The 6,432-nt window shown below is 41.8% G+C and overlaps 1 long non-coding RNA gene across 1 annotated transcript in view; it reads left to right on the forward strand.

Moving 5' to 3' along the window:
• The window catches only part of LOC134477831 (uncharacterized), a 66,998-nt gene extending 60,962 nt beyond the window's left edge, over nt 1–6,036 (forward strand). Inside the window, exons 2-3 of the long non-coding RNA XR_010050068.1 lie at nt 4,378–4,533; nt 4,821–6,036. This is a non-coding gene — a long non-coding RNA (uncharacterized LOC134477831). The remainder of the gene's footprint in view (nt 1–4,377; nt 4,534–4,820) is intronic.
• Nucleotides 6,037–6,432: the final 396 nt, after the last annotated feature.

A 6,432-nucleotide genomic window follows, 5' to 3' on the forward strand; every position in this document is an offset into this window, starting at 1 on the left:
AGTGACAGCACGGGTGCAGAGTGCTAATTTTTTGGACATCTTTAGGTCAAGATGCTGGCATGTTCCTTTAACCCCGCATTCTCCCAAACAACACATTGTTATACCAATGGTATTCCCGTGATGTGTGCTTAGAATTTTCTTTTTTATTGAAAGAGAAGTTACATAAGTTTGTGCCACCGTAGATCTCATGGTACTTTGAAACTCTTCCTTTTGCCTTATTGTTACGAAAATATAGGGAAGGACCTTAAACATTCATTTCTGTGGCGAGAAAGAGAAACATTCCAAAAGTACTAGAGAGTAGATCCTGCAGGAAAAACATGTACCCCATCCCTGAGCCCCAGCGTCCGCCTCTGCAGAATAGAATAGTGAAGGTTTCAAAACAGGTTTCTGCTCTGGCAAAATCCCAGATATAGCAGAGTAAACCAGAGTCCTATAGCCAGGTGCGTCCGGCCTGAGTCACCATGCCAGGCCAGGTGAGGCTCTAAGGTGGCACCTGCCTGTGGTTGGCAAGACTTCTGAGAGGGCTGCCTAATCCTGAATAATAATAACAGTGACAATAGTGGTGTTAATGGAGGGCTTTAGGTGTGCAAAGCACGGTTCAATCCCAAAAGGTCCAGGAACTACCAAGCACGCTGATAAGTATTATTATCTCTTGGGAGGGCAACAGGTTTACCTTGTAGGTAAATGCTCTGTGTATGTGTGTGGGAGGGGAGTGGTGGAGGGGATGGTGTACAGCACCTGAGAGGTAACCAGAGTAGGAAACAGCGGGGGTAGAAAATGCTGATGGCCGTAACAAAGAAAAATGGCAAAAGTCATATTTGAAGAATCAGAGTTAATTAAAAGAGAATTTTTTGCCCTATCTTTTTTGGGCCACAAATTATCAATGCCACCAACAGCTCACAGGCTCATGTTTTCAAGTAAAGAGATAAGCACTATCTGAAAGGCTGTTTTCTCTGTATGTGTGGCAAGACTGTGATCTCCAGAGGGCACACTCAAGAACTTCAGAGGACCAGCAAGTAACATTATTAAGTGAGCAGAGTGTAGGACAAGAATTGTTCAAGTAAAGAGACTAAGCCAATGCCGGCTGTGATAAGAAGGCAGGGCCTGTGTGAAACTACAGGAAAACCCTGCCTGCTCAGGTCCAGCTGATACTGGCCCATGATTCCAGACCTTCCAAGTTTTGAAAGAAACTGGACACCCAAGTTTTTGTGAAAAAAATCTCTGGAATTTCTCTCTGAAGATAACCCTTTAGATGGCCCCAATTTTGAAGATGTTTAGCTTTGTGAAACACATGGAGTTAGATGTGATAGAGCTGACCTTGTCAAACACTCTAAATAAAAATAAGTTTTGAAAAATCCTGTGGCTATTTTTACATGAAAATAGATTTCATGTGAAAAAAACAAAAAGACCAGAAACCTATTTTGAGGCATATGCTATATTCCCCCACACCTGGTAAAACTCCTAACAGTGTAAGTGGGCAATGGCATTGTGTGAACAAGGAAGAAAGGATAAAAGGAAAGAAAGAAGAGAAGGGAAGAAAAACAATGAGGGTTAGAGCAGTAAAGGAAAGGGGTGCAGTGGGGAAGGAAATCTAGAAGAGATAAAATTCTGTCCTGGTTGCGGTGTGTCTGGAGTGGCCTGCCTGGATCTCATTTCCACAGCTTCTCTTTCATCCTGGATCCATCTTGCTGTTCTCTCCTGACCATACTTGCACCATGCCTGGGCATGGATAGCTCCGCCCTCCGCACTGGCTTCCTTTATAACCTTGGCAAAGGGGATGCACAAATCCCACGTGTGGCATAGCGTCCAAGCACTATGTCAGACAAGTGAATTCCTTGGTCTGCATGTCCACACCTTCTTACTGCAGTGAGCAACAATCCATTGATTTACTCAGACTGATCCTTGCTGTTTGGCTATTCTGGGTCTATCCCAGTCTGACATGGCAGTACTATCTTTATTTCCATCTCACAGATGAGAAAACTGAGGTCAGGGAGGTTATTCCACCTACCAGGAACACTGGACTGTCACAGGAGCAGATACAGAATGTCTATTCCAGGTCCTCTAGTCTTACTGTCTCATATTCTAGTCATTACAGTGATGCTTAACAAAGTTAGGCTCTCTTTCTGATTTTTGCTACATTATATAAGTCTGTATAATTATGTACTTTATTTTACTTTAAATAATTTACTCTAAAAAGAAAGTCATGGGACTATTATGAATTAAAAGTGCAACTTGCCACAAATAAGAAGTAACTGGAAAATTAAATATGTCACAGAACAGTGGTATTGAGTTTCTATTCCATGTGGTAGCCTGGCTAAGCTCTGAGTCTGCGATCTGCTCTCTTTGTTCCAGAGAGAAACTTGGCACTGTTAAAGCATGTTAAGGGTCTAGTGACACTTACTGGCACTTAGCTTTGACTTGTCACATGGCTCTGAAGATATTGGAGTCTAGGTCAGTGACTGTCACTGTGAGATCTTATCTTAGTGGCATCTATCCACCTTCTCAAATGCGGCTCAGGCTCACCATCTCCAGAGCAGACCATGTGAAGTGTCCCATTGTCTTTTCTGCCTTTTATAAAGGCACCTTCCTTCCCTGCCACAGGCCTCCAAACCACAAGGTCACTGGAGGTGTCCTTCTAGGGGCCCAAAGGAATGAAGCAAGCCAGGCATGGTGGCACACACCTGTTACCTAGAACTCTGGGATGATCTCAGCTCTGAGCTGAGCCAGGAGGATTGCAAATTTGAGTCCAGCTTGGACACTTTAGCAACTTAGGGAGATGCTCACTGTGAATGAAAAGCCCTGGGGATGTAGCATAGTGCAAAGAATGAATCTTCGGAAAAGGACAGGAACATAGGGTGTTGAGGTGGCCATATTTTGAGAAAATACTCTGTGGTAACCAGAAAAAGCAAGAAAGACATTTTTATTTGGCCTCACCCTGGCTTTTCTCTGTCTCACCTTCCATGAGACCCTCTGAGACCATTTCCACTTCATTTTTTATCTCTCAGCACTCATAAAGTCTTCCTTACTTTGTTAATGATGCTTCGTGGTATTATTTATGTTGTTACATGACGTAACTTTTAGGAAATAGGGAGAAAGAAAGAGGCTTTTGAAATCAGAATCTTTGAGCCTAGGGAGTTGAGACGTCAGAGAAAGGTGGTGAGGATGAGCACCAGTTTGGGTGCCTATGCGCAGGGACATCTGTAAACTGGGTCGTTCATGAGAGGTGACAAGTGTAGGTGTGGAGCTGGGAACAGATGGGGGGCTGGAGAAGGTGTCCATGCTGCACTTAGATCTCCCAGCGGGGTAGAGGGCCCTCAACCCCTCGATAACGGGCATCTGCCCTGGCCTGTCCCCCTGACATGCGAATACACAGCAGCGAGGGCTCGCACAAGTGTCCATCTGAGTGTGGCACTTGATGCTGCTCTGTGTGTAGCTAATTTGTAAATCAGCTGGTTCCTTGCTTTTATTTGAGACAACAGTTTTATGCTTAACTGCCTTACTGTAATGATCATGATTTATCATTGACTTTTCAGCATTCAGATAAAAGAAAGCCTTTCAAAATGTGGGAGATTTCACCCCAGCCTGTTTCACAAGTGATTCATTTCTGTCAATATTCCAATGAGAAGGGGGAACTTTTGTTTACATAACACACCCGGGAGATTACAGAGAGTAGGAGACCCCTGTCAAACAGGACTATAAGTAACACACATCTAAACACACACAACTAACTCCCTGTGAAAGATGAAAGGAAGAAGAAAGTTGATTATACTGCCAAGATTTGAATTTTAACACAACAGCTTCTCACAAGACTCAATGCTAAAAATTGGGTCTGAATAAAATAAAAAATGCACCTATATGTGCTTCAAAACCTCTTTTAAAATAGTTGTTCAGATGAGAAAATTATAAAATAAAGGCATAAAGACTGATTTTTTCTAGAAAATATATATTTATTCCAGGCAAGGTGTTAGATATACAAGTATGTAGAAATCTACAATCTTCCAAGAGAAACACAATTAAAATCGATGATAAAAGTGGACCAAAGGAATTGAAGAATGAGGAGTGAACTCAAGTGTAAATAATTCATTTTTTTTATCATTTGCAGAAGGAAGGTCTATAGAAGAGGTAAAATTGATTTAGGTCTTGAGAGATGAACAGGCCTTTGTAAAGAACAGAGGGCACAGGAACATTGAAAGCAAAGCCAAGACCAGAATGTGCACACCTGTTCACAGACCGTATAGGAAATGGGTGTGTGAGTGTGTATTTGAGGAGACAGCACAGAATGAGCAGGCTCTCACTGGAAAGGCCATCAAGTGGTGTTTGGACAGCCGCAGAAATTTTGTTTTTATGTATGTATGTATGTATTTACTTATTTTAAAGGAAAACTAAAAGCAATGATAGACAGCACTTGGGAGACTGAGACAAGAGGATCATTGCAAGTGTGAGACCAGCCTGGGGTACAGAGAGAGCTGGAGACCAGCCTGAACTGCAGAGCAAGATCCCATCTAAAAACAGACAAAGGAACCGAATTTCAAAGTAAGATTGTAGGAGAGTAACAATGGTTAGTACGTTGCCATATTGTTATCTTCCAAGTAGTTGCTAATATTACAAGATACAGACATGAATGACTGATCAAACAATATAGGCACAAATCTTTCTCTTCAATGGTCCAATAGCAATTAGTAGTGTAACTATCAGCCAGATATTTGGATTTAGAAAGAAAGACAATATTTACATTGGCCCTAGTAAAATGATCTTTCATATATACAAAACGCTAATTTTGCTTTTTTCCTCTTTTTTTTTTTTGGTGTATCTTCTTATAGGTGGTATACTGAAACAAAGGATATTGGTGAGACTCAATATATTAACCCCACCAACAATTTGGGTTGCTCCAGTGACTGAAGTACAGCAGAAAGAAGGAAGAGGGGTTGTCTTCCTTTTGCATTTCTGGTCCTTATCTTTTTAATATGTGGGACATTACTGAGATGCTTGTCATAAGAAGGAGAGGAGAAATCATATATATCAGACTGCCTATTCTCTAAGAAGACTTTTTTTTTTTTTTTTTTTTTTGCCACTTGTGGTGGTACACATTTGTAATCCCAGCACTTGGGAAACTCAGGCAGGAGGATCCTTGCAAGTCTGACACCAGCCCGGCCTACAAAGTCAGCTCATGACCAGCCTGAACTGCATACAGAGACTCTGTCTCAAAAGACAAAAACAAAAAATCTTTTTGGGGGATCAAGACTCTTCAGATCAAATTAAGGATACAAATACACTAAGTGAGTTGAGCTGGACTGAAAATGGATCCTTACCTTGGTACAGTTACATGGAATAATCTATGCTTCCAATTACACCCTTTTTCCTTACAAGAGGAAGATCAAGCATGGAAACACTCTTAAATAGGTTTGAAACAAGTGTGGCCATTAGTATTAAGGGGAATAAAAGGCATACTATTAATGCATACGCTGTCTTTGAAGACAGCTGCTTTTCTGCACAGGAGTGGAAGGGAAGACTGGACCTGGAGGACAACTGAGGGGGAAATTCTATTGTAAACTGACACTTTTGCTCAGGTCACTGGCACTGGAGACATGAGTTTGATGGTGGTGAGAGTGGCGATGTAACAGTTCTCAGAGGGACGGTGCCATCAGAGCTTCCCCACAGCACCTCAACCCTTGGCTTCCTTTCCTCCACCTGTCTAACAGATCTTTCCAGGAGGAAGGCTTCAGCCCTCTCGGTCTACCTCACCCCAGCACTTTCACCCTCTGGACCAGAAATGAGAAACATAGTCTATAGTTTTTACTACTGAACTTTTAGTTTTTCAGATCTAGTTTTGAACATGTCATCAGAAAAAAAAAGTCAAAGGTCTTTCTCCCCCCCCACTTTTATATTTTCTTAAGAATCTTGTTATCCGAGCTCCCTGGGGAGGTGCAGTGACACCTTGGGAAACAGTCCAGTCTCTGTCAGGTGGTGGGAGGTTTCCAATTGTCGCTTTAAAAAATAATGATCTGTAGCCAATTAAAAAGCTGAGAGAGCCTTCTACTTTGAGTGGGTGATTCCTTTAACCGGGTAATTCTTTTAAGCGGGTAATTCCTGTAAGCAGGACCCTTCACGGCCCTGTAAAACTGAAGACCATCAGGAACTCTTGAACTGTTTCAAATTGTTTTCAAATGGGTCTGAATGCTGTTGAGAAATGCATAATTTACGACCTTAACACTTGATTAGGTGTTAAACGACTGTCGGGAGAGATGTCCTTGGTAATCCAGTTACCATCTAGACTCTAATTATCACTTCACAGAAGAAGTAAGGCTGGGTAATTGAGAACCAAAATTCTTAAAGGGCTTGAAGTGGCCATTTTCTTATGCAGTTAAGCAAATTATTTCTCTACCTAGAAGGGGTCTAATTGGTGTGAATTGATGGGAAGAAAGAAATGGCTTA

The sequence above is a fragment of the Cavia porcellus genome, unplaced genomic scaffold (assembly GCF_034190915.1).
Source record: "Cavia porcellus strain 051 isolate PalLab524CR breed Dunkin Hartley unplaced genomic scaffold, mCavPor4.1 scaffold_10, whole genome shotgun sequence".
NCBI lineage: Eukaryota > Metazoa > Chordata > Mammalia > Rodentia > Caviidae > Cavia > Cavia porcellus.